The 16433-nt window shown below is 40.8% G+C and overlaps 1 long non-coding RNA gene across 2 annotated transcripts; it reads left to right on the forward strand.

Annotated features, from left to right (window-relative positions):
- Positions 1–474: 474 nt before the first annotated feature.
- On the forward strand, positions 475–16110 carry LOC139160585 (uncharacterized). Of its 2 annotated transcripts, none has more exons than XR_011557970.1 (3): positions 475–660; positions 3300–3423; positions 16081–16110. It is a non-coding gene; the product is annotated as an uncharacterized lncRNA (long non-coding RNA). The 2 variants fall into 2 exon arrangements; XR_011557969.1 differs by lacking the exon at positions 16081–16110 and adding an exon at positions 11173–12223.
- Positions 16111–16433: the final 323 nt, after the last annotated feature.

Here is a 16433-nt window from a genome sequence, read left to right on the forward strand (position 1 = left end):
ATTCTACCACAACTTCATTGATCTTTAGATAAGACAATCCTATTGCAGTGATCCCCAAACTACAGGTACTCTTCGACTTAGGACCACAACTGAGCCTAAAATTTCTTATTAAATGAATTTTGTCACATTCTGTGACTTTTCTCACCACATTTGCTAAGTTAATCATTGCAGTTGTTAAGTGAATCTGGTTTTCCTATTGACCTTGCTTGCCAGTGTTGTGGTTGGCTGGAAGCCAGGCCCTCTTGCAATGGACTTTGAGCCTGATGAACTGGGGCCACCTGGGCACGGTCAGCCTGTGTGGCTGCCGGTGGAGTCAGAAAGAGAGTCAGAGGAAGAGAGAGAGCCTGGGTGTGAGGAGACTGCAGAGGATATGGAACGCCCAACCAGGGATTTGCCAGGGTCTGAGGACGAGGAAATAAGGGGCCCAATCCTGGATGCTTGGGTGAGAAGAATGCAGGGGCGACAGTTAAGAAGCTCAGAAAGAGGAAGTGAGCACATCTGTGCATAGTCTGCACTCCCCGAGAGTATATAAGGGGAGGAGTTTGGAGGGTGCTCTTTGCAAGAAGCCAACGTTCATGCCTCCGAAGGAGAAGAGTCTGTAAAGAGTGTTTCTGCCTGACAAACCTGGATACAGTACTGAGCATTCATAGGGTTAATATTGTGAGTATTGTGAGTAGACTTTTGGCTGAGAAGCAAGTGTGTGTGATTTTTTTTATTTGATTTGATTTGATTTGATCTGATCTGATCTGATCTGATCTGATCTGATCTGATCTGATCTGATCTGATTTGATTTGTATGCCGCCCCTCTCTGTAGACTCGGGGCGGCTCACAACAACAAGTTGGCCTCACACCCGGATTTTGGCAGGGGAAAAGACATTGCTTTGGTTTGCATTTGTGACATTTAAAAAACGTCTCTGAAAATAGACTCTTGTTCTTTTTGAAACCTGTGTGCGTGAGTTTTTATTTGAGACTAATTACCATCCAGCTGCCACGCAAGACAGAACAGTCAGAAGGCCACAAAAGGTGATCACAGACTTCAGGATACTGCAACTGTCCTAAATACAAGTCAATTGCCAAGCATCCAAATTTTGATTGCATAAATATGGGATGCTACACTGGTCATAAGTGTAAAAAATGGTTGTGTCACTTTTTTTCCAGTGCTGTTGTAACTTTGAACTGTTCTAGGTTGGGTAGAATGACAGGGTCAGGTACTGAGGTGAGACGGTGATGAGAACAGAACTCCTTTATTAGAATAGCTTTAAATAGGACAAAGGCAAGCCTCTGTCAGGCTGCTATTTATATGGTGGCTGTCAAAACTGGTAGCCAATAACAGGGTTGTAATTTTCCCACCTGAGCTCTCAAAGGACAGTCAATAGGAAAATAGCTTTTAGCTGCTAGGTCAATTTCGAGCGTGGAGACGCAGCATAAATGGTCACTAAATGAACTGTTGTAAGTCAAGGACTATCTGTAGTACGTATATTGGGATGGAATACTTTATATTATACTGTACATATGATTAACAAATACCAAATATCTGAGATCAAAACAAATAATGAAGAAAACACATTGACTCAATGCAAGACAAATCAAACCAAACCAAACCAAACCAAACCAGAGAGGTAGCAGAAATGGAATGTTCTCCTCATAGTAATATTTACTTTACTCCAGCTATGAAGAGAAAGTATTCTAAACAGACATATACATGAGTAGACACACACACAAATTTCATCACTATAATTTATTTCCTTGCATTATGAAGTTAGAAATAAACTGCTAAGAAAACTGCATAAGAATCCCACAGGCTATTAAAACCATCCAACAGAGTAATTTACCAACTGAACAACTATAATGTTCCTTTATTTATTAATTAGATTGTGCTGCTGGGTGAGATTCCCCTTTCATGGAAATTTTGCTCCTAAAGCAGGGAGGAATGGAACGGAATAAAGCAATTTAAGCCCAAGCTCCTAAGACTTGTTTCCGAGTAGGCATCTGCTGAATTAACAGTATGATATATGGTAGCAAAAGGATACCACAACTACTTAAAGGTTTACATGCAAGCCATAAGGTAGAATCTGATATAATGTGTCACATATATTTTCCTTAGTAGGAATATTTTCCAAGAAGCTGTCAGAATCAGCAGAAGAAATTCCAGGGGGTTGATTATTTGCCAACTGAATATTGCAACCTAAACTTTGTATTAAAGATTTTTATTTTTATTTATTTATTTTGTCCAATACACAATAATACACAATGAAGGTTATAGAGGATATAGTAGAGAAGAAATACGAGATATAGGAGAGACTATAGGACAGGGGACAGAAGGCACTCTAGTGCGCTTATGTATGCCCCTTACTGACCTCTTAGGAATCTGGAGAGGTCAACCATGGCACCGGACCAGATTACCTCAGGGACCGCCTTCTGCTGCATGAATCCCAGCGACCAGTTAGGTCCCACAGAGTGGATCTTCTCCGGGTCCCGTCAACTAAGCAATGTCGCCTGGCGGGGCCCAGGGGAAGAGCCTTCTCTGTGGCGGCCCCAGCCCTCTGGAACCAACTCCCCCCAGAGATTAGAACGGCCCCCACCCTCCTTGCCTTTCGTAAACAACTTAAAACCCACCTCTGCCACCAGGCATGGGGGAATTGAGATCCTCTTTCCCCCTAGGCCTTTACAATTCTATGCATGGTATGTATGTATGTATGTATGTATGTATGTATGTATGTATGTATGTTTGGTTTTTATATTAATTGATTTTTAATCATCAATACCAAATTACTATTGTACACTGTTTTATTGTCGCTGTTAGCCGCCCCGAGTCTCTGGAGAGGGGCGGCATACAAATCCAATAAATAAATAAATAAAATAAATAGTCTAAGGGTAAAATGTTGGGGGTTAGGGGATGATACTACGGAGTCCGGTAATGAGTTCCACGCTTCAACAACCTGATTACTAAAGTCATATTTTTTACAGTCAAGTTTGGAGCAGTTAATGTTAAGCTTGAATCTGTTGTGTCCTCTTGTGTTGTTGTGGTTGAAGCTTAAGTAGTCTTTGACAGGCAGGACATTGCAACATATGATCTTGTGGGCAACACTTAGATCATGTTTAAGGCGTCGTAGTTCTAAGCTTTCAAGACCCAGGATTGTAAGTCTAGTTTCGTAGAGTATTCTGTTTTGAGTGGAGGAATGAAGGGCTCTTCTTGTGAAGTATCTTTGAACATTTTTGAAGTATTATAAATAATGATCTTAAAAGTAAGCAATTCATGAATGATATGACATGTAGTACATTTTTCAACATATCCATAGAGCATGTTAACATTGTGAAATGGTCCAGACCAGAGGTCTTCAATATCTGGCTGAAGACTTCTGGGAGTTGAAGTCCACAAATCGTAAAGTTGCCAAGTTTGAGAATCCCTGGTCCAATAAAAAGGTATGAGTACTTACTCTGATTTTACTGTAACATTACATTAACAGTATCCTGCAACTTTGAAAATACAACTTTCCTGTTTTGCCTTGATAGTCCAAGAAGCTAGAAAGAAACCCTTCTGAGACATTTGCCAAACACTCAGGGCTTCTTGGGCTTAGCTTCCTCTTATCTCACCCTGTCAGTAGTTCTTCCTCTTCTCTCCCAAGGTTATTTACACATATCATGACCGAACATTAAACTATTGTCGTAATTAAGGGAAACAATGAGAAATAGAGAAGCAAATCAGTATACAAGAGACTGTTAGTTATTAGCAGTATAAAGTGACCAAAATTTGAGCAGCTATTTACTTCACTGAAGTAAAGAGTCATCTTGACAAAGTACCAGCGCTGCAAGAAAAAGTGGCAGCCAATCCTGCTCAGCCTGCAAACTCTTCTACACGTGGAAGAGGACATAAGCTTAAGCAACTTTGACATTATGAATTTAATTAGTAAAATCAAGGAACAAATGCACAACAGGAAAGTCTGCAGGATGTGGTAAAAATGTCAATATGGCGGTTTCAACAGAAAGATCAAAGTTCTGCCAATTTTTTACATGCATCTTACACATGGCACACATAAAAACCAAATAAAGTTTGATTGCAGCCTTCTGGTCATCATCTTATCTACATCCTGGGCAGTAGTGGGTTCCTACCGGTATGGCTAATTGCGTGCACCTCTACGGCTCAATTTTCAAGCACAATTTTGCTTCCTGCACCTGTGCAGGTAGAAAAATCTTGCACAAGAATGCACATGCATGCATAGTTTGGCAAGGTTCTTTGCTTCCGTGCATGCTTCTGTGCAAAAAAGCCTCACTGAACCATGCACGCATGTGTGTCCCCATGTGAGATTTTGCTACCTGTATAGATGCAGGAAGCAAAATTGTGCTCAAACCCATGCTTGCGTGCCAGAGCCGTAGAGCTGCGAGCAAATAGCCATACTGGCAGGAATACACTACTTATCATGGGGACAACCATATGCACACTGAGAATAATCCCACAGTTTTTCTTGAAGTCACTTAGCCTGTAAATACTTCAGTTAGGAATTGATGTGGAAGCGAATGGCCAAAAAAGTACAGCTATAATCTCATCTGCCCTAGGATGTATTGGACAAGAGCCTACTGACCTAAGGACCCGAGTAACATGATAATGAGAAAAACCCATAATGTCTTTTAGATCATAGCCATATTCAACTAAATGCAGAAAAAAAAATGTTAATGGTTTGATAAAATGAAAATGCTAGCACATTGTCTATTTCTGTAGTCACTAATTAGATTGACCATCTAACAGTCTCGGGCTTGCTCTTATGCTCTTCCATTAGTTTTCCTCATAAGACAGCTGTTAGCTTCAGAAAATAAACCAAGTGGACTTTTATGAATAGAATAATTAATGCAACCACATCTGTGCTAGGCCTTTTGACTAAGTGGCTGGGTTCATGGGAGTTCCAGGCAACTTCTTCCATTCATTTTCAAAGCAACACTTCTTTCTTTCCGCAGTGTTTCCTCTCCACAACTCTATGCAGCAAGGTGGGTTGAGGGAGAGAGTGACTGGACCAATGTCATTTGGCTGAGACTTCCCTGACTGTGGAAGGACTTGAATCTAGGTCTCTTTAATCCCAGTTAAGATCCTTAACCACAACATTACCTTGGCACAATTTTTGTATATCCTACCCCACCACTACCTCCCTGTAGGCTAATTTCAATTGCTTATCATCATAGTGAATTTTGTTTCCATATAAAATTATTGAGGACAAAAAATGAATGTTGTTCACATTGAGAATTGCTGCATATTTGTAAAGTGGCCAAATTGCAGCCAGAAACTATAGGCAGCCACAAAGTCATGAGATCTCCCTCGCCATTAAAAAAAGAAAGAAATAATAGCAATAGCAATAGCATTTATATTTATATATTGCCCGATAAGACTCCAAATTGGTGTTTTAAGGTTCCCAGGGGAATTGAGTGCCTTCAAAATATCCAGGCTGATTTTTTTTCAGCCTTACTTTTGCTGATGATATCACTGTATTATCATATTGCCTCCTGAAGACCTTGAAAGCCAAATAAAATTAAAGTAAAATAAAATGCACCCAACAGCAAAAAAAGTTGATTGTCACGATCTACTTGATGATACTAGACTTCACAGCTCATCTATTCTCAAGGTGTTGATTATTATTGCAATCATTCACCTGTGCTTCCTTACAATATAATAGGTGCAGAAGAAATCTTCATGCATTTTCTTGAGAGGAAAAAGACATGATCTTCCAAAATGGAACTAGTCAGACATAAATGAACAGATTCTAATAACATGTTGATTGACACTCCAAATCTGTGTAAATATAACATCCATTTCAGAAAGATGCATAATTTTTTAAAAGAAAAAAACCCTGTGCATCTGGTAAGGCTGTGTATAATAACAAGCCACTGTGCATTTTAAAACCACATTATAGGACATTATAATTAGGTGTTTCTATTCTCAATTCTGTTCAGAGAAGTTTGAAATCAACTTGCAAATTTTACTTCTCCCAACTGCAAACTTTACCCTACCAACAAAAGTGTGTGTATAGTCAAGGCTATGGTTTTCCCAGTTGCAATATATGGCTGTGAAAGTTGGACCATAAGAAAGGTTGAGCATAGAGAGAGGGGCTTGGCCAAGTGCTGCAGCGACATGGAGTTTCCTCCTCTCTGCAGGGGAATCCCAAATCCCTGTCACCTGGGGAACTGGTTCAGTCAGAACCAGGTCAGAATTTTCCTGGAGGGGCGGTGAAGAAGAGGGATATTATCAGCAATCTGTTTGGGGTCAGCAAACCCCACAGAGAACTGACTTAGGGCCCTCAACTGGCAGCAGTGGAAATCAGCTTGTAAAAGCCATCCAAGCCATGGCAGCTGTGAACAAAGATTGAATTGTTGTTGAAGATCAGGATACACATGGAAAGAGGAACAAAGAAAAGTGATTTGAGAGATAAAGAAGAAGATTTAAAGTTGTGTTTGTGAGTTAGTTAGCTGAATTGAAGTTTGGGTCTTTTTTTCCTGATTTCAAACAGGAACCAAAAGATTGAGAAAAAATAAAGACAAAGCAGCTACCCAGCACCAAATGTTACTACATGTTGTGAGCCGCCCCGAGTCTTCGGAGAGGGGCGGCATACAAATCTAAGTAATAAATAAATAAATAAATAAATAAAAATATTAAAGAAGGCTGTAAAAGTCCACCATTTGATAAGCTTTATATTTGATCTTTGAATTAACTTTGAAATGAATTATTTGATCAAATAAAATTGATTTAATGAAACATCAACATATAAATTAAGAGAAAATAGAATTGTGGAACTAGTGAGGAATGCCACCTACTGTTTGGGGGAATTACTACAGTGGAAGATTTTTGTGGATGCTTATACAGCTGTTGGCCTTGGGCTTTGAAAATATAAAATAAAATAGATATCTGCTCAGGCTGTAATGCATTTCTATTTATTTGAAAAGATCAAAGGAAAAAAGTCAAAAGAAAATGATTACTTCAGACTATAAACTGGTGAATGGTGGCTTTGGCAATATGGCAATATGGCATTAGAAGATGAGGATCTTACAGCATTCTTTAAGGATTATTTTGCAGATTTACAGAGATCCCTTTTGGAATATGAAGAAAAAATTGGAAAAAATGTGGAGGAAGCTCTTGAGTGCAGCAAGTATTTTTAAAATATGATTGCAAGGAACAAAAAACAAGAAAATAAAGAGGACTTGAAACGTATAAAAGTAGAATGGAAGCTTCAAGAAAATGGATAATTGTTTTATACATATAATTTAGCACACATTAATATATTTGACTATGTTTTGATTATTTGATTAGTTTTTGATTAGCTTATAATGATTTCTTCTTTATATCTATAAGGAAGTTTTGGATTCTGAATGATTAATATCTATTTGAAAATATAGTTGATGATGACAATATTGATAATTCTAATGAATACGTTTTTAAGAATTTAAAACTAATACAATTATTTAAAAGCAATTAATTATAACTCTTGGAAAATATAATTATATTGGTATAAATTGGATTTGTTGAAATAAATTTAAAATGATATATTTGTAATTAGTGATGGGCGAAGCGAACCCACACAATTCAGGTCCGTACCGAATTTTGCGGTGTTTGGTATGTTGAACACGAACCCAAAATTTTTGCAAACTTCGGGCAAAGTTGGGGGGTCGTGTTCGGCGTTCAGAGCTTTGACATCACTGGCAGGTTGCTAAGGACATCAAGGTGATCACTTCCTGGATTCCATGGAATCCAGGAAGTGATCACCTTGGTGTCCTTAGCAACCTGCCGGTGACGTCAAAGCTCCGCCCCTGGAATCTCTTCATGGGAGGGATTCCCCAGCTCCTTCAAAGGGAGGTCTTCACGTAAAAATAAACATTGTTATTTTTTACGAAAAAGGACCGCCCTTTGCTTGCAGCGCCGCTGTGGTATCCTTTTTCGTAAAAATAACAATGTTTATTTTTACTTGAAGACCTCCCTTTGTAAGGAACTGAGGAATCCCTCCCATGAAGAGATTCCGGGGGGGGGGGGGACTTTGACGTCACCGGCAGGTTGCTAAGGACACCAAGGTGATCACAGTGGTCAACACTGTTGAGAGGTCAATAAGGGGCGTGCATAAGTGCAACAGAGTGCCTTCTGTCCCCTGTCCTAATGTTTCTCTTTTACTAGTATCATATATATAATTATTTCTCTGCATACTACCAATAGGTTCTTGATAAAACAAACAAATAAATAAAATAAATAAATAAAACTGCTTGAACAATTGACAGTAGGAGATGGTCCAGAATGTAATTTACTGAGTGCTCCATCTCAAGCTTGGTTAAGGTTAGAGTTAAGGTTAGGGTTAGAATCCTGGAATAGCCAAAAAAACAGCAGCCCCTCTTACCTCACATCATACAAAAATGAAATTTAATAAATTTCTAGAGTTCCCACCTTCAGGGTTTTAGCTCAAGTTAGGTTGTTTGTCTGATTCTTTGCAAATACTAAAGCAAACAGTGACTAAAAGAGAGAGAAAAATGTGTAGATACATAGAGGTCTTTTGTCTTGCCTGAAAAAGCCTCTTGCAAGCTTTTGTAGTGAAATAACAAGGCTTTTTTTTTCTTTTCACAAAGGATGAAACCATAGCTGCATTATCTGTAGTGGCTGGAACTGGAGAAAGAGGCAGAAGCTCTCTAAACAATTCAAGAATTAGACAGAATGACAGGGTAAACATTTTTTTTTAAATGATCTTGAGCTATAAAATGTAGAATAGCAGCCATTAAAAAAAGGGAAACCAAAGGTTGCTATGACTGAAGTGGCAGACAGTGTCTTTGGCACTGCCGGCAAAGAATTTCCCTTAGTGGGAAACTAGGATAACTACAAGTTTCACAGAAACACAACATTGCAAAGAAAACACTAACTTTGATTCAGCTTCAGAAGCCAGGAAAGACAAACACAGTTCTGGAAAAAAAATGCACTGACACTGAGCAATCGCAGGGGGGTAGATTTATATCTAAACCAATGTGAAATCCTCAGGGGAGGATACCCTGGAATCCAGGATTTTTTAAATTATTTTTTAAAATGGTGACTAATGAGATCACAGGCTTCATCATCTCTCTGTAGTGATAGATCGATTCCCCCCTCAATGTAACACAGGATTGTTGTTTTCTGCTTTACTCTGCCCTTCCAGGAATCCATCTCTTAACAAACACATTAAGGTGTCATTTTTGCAATATTCAGATAAGTGATTTGCATTGTTCCCCCTATAAATCAAACCAACTGTGTGTAAATGCTGAGGAATAAAGTCAGCTCGGCTACAGAAGCCACTTTCCTGTTCGCTTCAGCAGCATATCTGAAAAGGTGAAAAGGTCCTTGTGCATCTATTAGCCCAATAATGAAATGAGATGATACATCAATGTTAGGTTTCTGCCTCAGCACAAACAACATCCAGGCATCAGCAATGAAGTAGATATCACAAAGATGCTTTTTCAAAAGGCAATTGGACTTTGTTTTTCCTTGAAGACATTTCATTTTTCATCCAAGAAGCTTCTTCTGTTCTGACAGAATGTCAGAGGGATAGAAGGATTTATATTATTTGCAGTCCCATCTTTTTTAAAAAAAATATATTTTTATTAAATTTTATTACAACAAAAAAAAAAATTACTTTTAAAAAAAGTGCCCAACACCAATAAACCCCACCACCATTTAGGGGGTTAAATTATTTGCAATAAGTTTCAATTTCTTCCTTAGCTCCGGTTTACATTTCTTTACATACAAAAAGTGATTGGAATTTATTTTTCACATTGCCGCCATAAATTCTACTTAAGATATAATTTTTCACCTTATTCCATTGTGCCATCAGCTTCTCCAATTTATTTTCATCAAAGTTATTTAATCTTATTTCCATAATTTCAAAGTGGATGTGGTCCACCATGTACCAGTACCAATTCTGGATTGTCCATTTATTGCTATCCTTCCACCCTAATACCACTACTGCTTGACAACCAGTGACTGCAAGGAATATAAATCCTTCCATCTTCCACCAGTCATTCAGAACTGAAGAGGCTCCTTGGATGAGAGGTGAAATGTATTCAAGGAAAAACAAAGTCAAGTTGCCTTTTGGAAAAGCACCTTTGGGACAAACCATGACCTGGATGACTGAGAATCTCCATGAACGAATTAGATACTTTTTGTCATGTGTTGGCAGGATCAGTGAAACTTTGGCTTGGACAGAATCCTTTTAGAAGGAACCCTTTCTAAGCTGCTTCTGAAAGCGGTAGGATCCAGCAGTGTGATCCTCTTCCTTTCAAAAGAGAAGAGAAACAACTAAGTTGCTTCTTCTTAGTTTTCTATAAGCCTTCTTCTGCAGAGTTCACTACTTGAAGTTAATCCAGATTTGGAGTGGTATTGCTCATCAGTTAGTGCTGAACCTATTCGATCTGTCATGGCTCACCCCAATGGTATTCCATATGGAGGGCCTAAATTAAATGTAGGCTTCATTCGAACAGATCACTTCTTCCTTGGCAGGGGCTGTGCAAGAAGCCTCTTTGGAATGCTCACCAAGGATTTTGTGTATAGAAGGCCTCTCAGGCTGGACGTCTTTAGCCAACACATCTCAGGCAACCCCACGAGAGAGAATCTCACAAAGATTCTCTTTATGCTTCATATTATCTTTGTGATAAAAAAACCCATCCTCCTGAGCTTTCATGTCGATACTCCAGCTAACTTTGCTAATAAGATTTTGAAATTAAATTTCTTATCCTGGTTCATCCTCAAGAGATTAAGTTTTAAGTATTTTTTTGTATGCTAAAAGATTCAAAGATATTGGGCGATAGTCTTTCCAATCAATTTGGATAATGTTCTACTGCAAATAGCTTGCTTTTATTCATAAAGAAGGTGTTTTATAAGCCTGAGGACAATTCTGCACTGCTGCCTAAGCTACTCTCAAGCTGCTCCTGTCCTTAAGCAAATTTCAGAAATGCCAGCCTGGATTGCACTGGGTTGACAAGACTAAGTCTCTCCAAGAGCTGATCAATCACACTCCTGCTTCCTTTCCTTCCCATCCATGCATGGAAGCTAAGCTGCACTAGCTAACTCCTATCCACTGATGCTTGGCATATCTTTTTAGGGATTGTTTCTGCTTCATTACTCCAAATTTGCTTACCCAGCTGTTTTTGCATACTTGAAAACCTGCATCATTTTCCTTTCATGTTATCCAGCAGGCCTAAAGCCAATCAGAGTTGGGTTGCATCTAGAGTGGAATGAAGAACCGGAGTTCATCTGCTCTGAAGACTTCAGATTAGAAAACAGAAGTTTGAATCACAGCTGGAAAACACAGCCAGATCATGCATTTGCAATGAGATGGGATTGTGAGGAAGATGTCATCCATTTCTGTGACCAGGAAGTAGTGACTGATGGGTAAAACAGAAAGGATGGCTCTGCATTTGGAACATTGGAGTGCTAAGAATACCTGGCCGGTGACTTCATCCCCGGCCCGTTTTGCAGGAGGGCCAGGGAGACACGGCCCCCGGCACAGCCGCCATCTTGAAGAGGACGAGATCTTGTGAGATTTTGCGAGATCTCGGCCAATTTCGGGTGGCTTCGGCCTACCCGATGACGTGGTCCAGGCGGAGCTTGCCAGCCCTATAAAAGGGCTGGGCAGGCTCCAGGGCCTCCTTTTCGCCCTGGACGACGTCGATGCGAACACCCGCCCACCCTCCCTATCTTTCAGTGTGCCAACGAGGGTCGCCCTTAGGGGGGCCGAATAGGAATTTTTGGCGGTCTCGGCACTTTCTGCGACCGTTTTTTCGCCTATTCCACACTGCGGCAACGGATAGGCGGTTAGGGGGTGCTTCGTCCCCGGTTTAGGCTAATTGGCTTACCTCTGGTCATTTGGGTAGGCAGGTTAGGGGCGGAAAACTGGGTGGTGGTTTAGCAACTGCGTGTTCTCCGTTGGGCATCTTTGGGGATGATTGACAGGTTCTCTCTAAAGGCTCATGGTGGAAGCGACCTGAGCAATTGGGGGGAACCTGTCTTTGGGTCCTGCCCATTTCCTTCCCCTTGTAGGGGTTAGAAGGCGGGACCTCCCACATGCAGGTGCATGGCAGTGACTCAGGTGAGGGCGGGGCCCCTCACCTGGATCAGCATGGAGCTACGCCCATAAGTTGCCCCGGAAGTTTTTCTGACGCTGCGGGTCCTTGTTAGGGTTATAGTTAATTATGCTAATTTATGCTAATTTATTTAAATAAATTATGCAAATTTAATTAATAAAAATGACCCAGTTTAAATCCAGCTCTTGTGTCCGTGTCGTTACTCCGCCTCTTCTGCAAATTCTAGCCAGCCGAGCTCTTGCTAAAACAATTATAGTGATACCTTGTCTTACAAACTTAATTGGTTCCAGGACGAGGTTCGTAAGGTGAAAAGTTCATAAGATGAAACAATGTTTCCCATAGGAATCAATGGAAAAGCGATTAATGCGTGCAAGTCCAAAATTCACCCCTTTTGCCAGCCGAAGCACCCGTTTTTGCACTGGTGGGATTCCCCTGTGGCTCCCCTCCATGGGAAACCCCACCTCCAGATTTTGCAATGCTGCAGGGGAATCCCAGCAGGGGAATCCCACCAGCACAAAAACGGACGCTTCTGCTGGCAATGGAAGTCCAGAGGCAGGGCATTCCAGCAGCGGCAGTGGGTTTATAAGGTGAAAATAGTTCGGAAGAAGAGGCAAAATAATCTTAAACCCCGGGTTCGTATCTCGAAAAGTTCGTATGACGAGGGGTTCATAAGACGATGTATCACTGTATATCAAAGTCAATCAAAATCCATTTGAAGATTCAGTAGTTCTCTTGATTCATTTTTAATGACATTTATCAGCAGACAGCAAACTTAGATTGCTATTTTAATTTTTTTTTCATGATCCTGAAAATAGGTTTTGTTTTCTGAAGTGGATCTAATTGGCTAGTTTACCCCTCAGCATATCAAAACCCAAGCCAAACTCCTAGTCCATCTATCTTCATCCCTCAGAACAGATTTGTTCAGAGAAATTGCAGATTGCAAAGTGACTGAAGAGAAAAAGGAAAAGAAATCAGGTAATTCCCTATTTGTGAATATGCAGGGGCTCTTCCCGCCATGATGATGGCTTTGGATGTTGTGGGGCAATTGTTATCATGCTCATCCCATGACTGTGGAAACATCTTCGGACCGACCCTGATTCAATGGCCTTGAAACGGAGATGAGAACTCCCTGTAAATGGGCAGCAACTGGCAGACTAAAATCTACAGAGATTCCCTTTCCTTCCATTTCAAATTCCTGGAAAAAAAACTTTTGCAGAAACATTATTATTAATAATAACAACAGAGTTAGAAGGGACCTTGAAGATATTCTAGTCCAATCCCCTGCTTAGGCAGGAAACCCTACATTACTTCAGACAGATGGTTATCCAATATCTTCTTAAAAACTTCCAGTGTTGGAGCATTCACAACTTCTGGAGGCAAGCCATTCCATTGATCAAATGTTCTAACTGTCAGGAATTATCTCCTTAGTTTTAAGTTGCTTCTCTCCTTAATTAGTTTCTACCCATTACTTCTTGTCCTACCCTCAGGTGCTTTGGAGAATAGCCTGACTCTCTCTTCTTTGTGGCAACTCCTGAGATATTAGAACATTTCTATCATGTCTCCCCTAGTCCTCCTTTCCATAAGACTAGACATACCCAGTTCCTGTAACCGTTCCTCATATGTTTTAGCCTCCAGATGCCTAATCATCTTTGTCGCTCTTCTCTGCACTTTTTCTAGAGTCTCAATATCCTTTTTGCATTGTGGGGACCAAAACTGAATGCAGCGTTGCAGGTGTGACCTTACCAAGGCCTTATAAAGTGGTATTAACACTTCATGTGATCTTGATTCTATCCCTCTGTTAATGCAACCTAGAACTGTGTTGGCTTTTTTAGCAGCTGCTGCACACTGCTGGCACTAATGCCCTCTTTTATTTGCATGCTGAGATTTAGCCTCATTTTTAGCCCTAAGAAGACATTTGGGTGGTTCTTAATTCACCTGATCCGTTTAAATGTGCTATTGGTGAAAGAGGAGGGAGTAATTTTGGCCCTTCCAGCTTTAACATTTATCTCCTATGCCAGCTGTCACCAATTGCTCTTTCCAGTTCCGGCCAGCTAGTCTTCGCACATGGGGGAGCACCAAAAACTGGAAGAACAGCTACCTGGCATGCCAGGAAGCTGAGCTTTTGGTTTCCAATGTGCATATGTGTACTAGCCAGCTGATGTTTATGTTTATGTTTATTTAGATTTGTATGCCGCCCCTCTCCGCAGACTCGGGGCGGCATGCCAGAAACTGAAAGCCATGCACACACTGGAAACTGGATACTTGGTTTCCTGGAATGCACATGCACACACACACACACACGTGGTTTTTGGTGCTCCTTCACATGTGTGCCAGGGAACTGCTCTTCTGGTTTCTGATACTCTCCCGCGTGCATGTGTGCGCTCCCATTTGAGCACTCAGTGCCGAAAAGATTCACCAATACTGTCCTATGCAAAAGGATGTCAGTCCTAGTAGTACAAAGACTGACATCTCTTTTGATGATATTTGTTTTGGGACGAGGAGGACACAGAACCCATAGAGATAAGCAAGAATGAATTTAAATCACTTTGTCCCTTCCCCAACTTGGAGAGTCCAACAAAGCTTTCACAAATTTATGACCCAAGCAATTACTTTGATATTCACTCTATCCTCACTACCATCTAAGTGTCCTTAGAGGCAGACAGTTCATATTATTTGACACAGCTACACAGTTGCAGTGTAATACATACCTAGATTAGTACTGTATTGCCTACATTTCTGTTTCTAATCTAGCAATTTAATTCATTATTGTACTGGGATTTTATCTATGCCAACCAGTCAGTAGTTTTCCATGATGTCCTTTCCCCAAACTGGCCAATGAATGGCTGTTCCTTTTACATTCCTTTCTTCTCTTCATCAGGTTATGCCTGGATCAAGAAAGTAACAAAAAGTGAAATCACCCTCCTGCACAGAAATTAAATTGTATCGTTTGCAATCGGCTTCCTTTCCATGCTCCCAAATTTTATCTAATATATGCAACTATAGTTTTGAAGTTCTGAAAAAAAAGCAAGTTATATTGAATAAGTGGGAATGAATTCCTGAATAATAATGATGATGATGATGATGATGATGATGATGATGATGATGATGATGATGATGGTGGTGGTGATGGTGATGGTGATGATGATGCAGTGGGAATTTGTCTTCAGGCATTTTGAAATACATTGTTCCCTTGATTTTTGCGGGGGGTACGTTCCAAGACCGCCCGCGAAAGTCAAATTTCCGTGAAGTAGAGATGCTCCCTTTCTTTCCTTCCTTCCTCCCCCTCCCTCCTTCATTCCTGGTTTTACTTACCCCCAGAGCCCACAGGGGCAATGGGGCAGCAAGCAGGGGGCTTTGACTCAGCTTCAATTGGAGCGTACCAATGCTCCGAGAATTAAAGGGGTGGGATTGGAAGGCTGGGGCAGAAATTGAGCTTTTATTTAAAGAAGCAGGACGGCTGAAGTGGAGGGGGGAGGAGGAGAGTTAAAATGCACAGTATTGTACATCAGGCAGCCCCAGAAAACCCTTGGTGTGCAAACAAAAATGGAGCATTTTTTAAACAATATTTTTTGAAAAACCGTGGTATAGACTTTTTGCGAAGTTCGGACCCGTGAAAATTGAGGGAACACTGTACCCCAGAATCTGACTGCTGTTTTGAATAGGTGCTAAGATATAGTAGTTCTCAATGTACGACCACAGTTGAGTCCAAAATTTATGATGGCAAGCGAGACAATTGTTAAGTGAACTTTGCCCCATTTTGCAACCTTTCTCGCCACATTTGTTAAGGAAACCACTGCAGTTATTAAGGGAGAAACACAGTTGTTAAGTGAATCTGACTTCCCTATTGAATTTGCTGGGCAGAAGGTTGCAAAAAGTAATCCACGTGACCAAGGTGGGTTTCTCCCGGTTCGGACCAAATCGCTCAAACCATTAGTGACCCGCTGGTGACGTGAAGATGGCATCACAGAGCCTGTTCTGTCTGTGCTGATCCATGTGCACCACCATCTTTTTTTTCAGAATTTCTGGTGATTTTTTTCAGTGTTTGGATGGTTACTCCTGTTGTGGTTAGCTCTGGCCCAGCTCCTGCCCCAAGGACTGTGGATGTTGGGGAGACATCCACATGCCGCAGGCCTGTTTTGCCCCCGGTGGAATCTGATGATGAAGGCTCCTCTGACCAAGAAGACATGAATGACAGGGAGGAGGAGAGTGTGACAGACAGCTCAGAAGGAGATCAATTATCTAGCTCCTCCTTGGATTCAGAACAAGAGTTAATGATACAGCCACGCATGCGGAGAGCGATGCATAGGCAACAACAACTGAGAGATTATTATCAAAGAAAATGAGGCCACCTGTGGTTGGGTGGGGCTGTG

This window comes from Erythrolamprus reginae, chromosome 1 (genome assembly GCF_031021105.1).
Source record: "Erythrolamprus reginae isolate rEryReg1 chromosome 1, rEryReg1.hap1, whole genome shotgun sequence".
Lineage (NCBI taxonomy): Eukaryota > Metazoa > Chordata > Lepidosauria > Squamata > Dipsadidae > Erythrolamprus > Erythrolamprus reginae.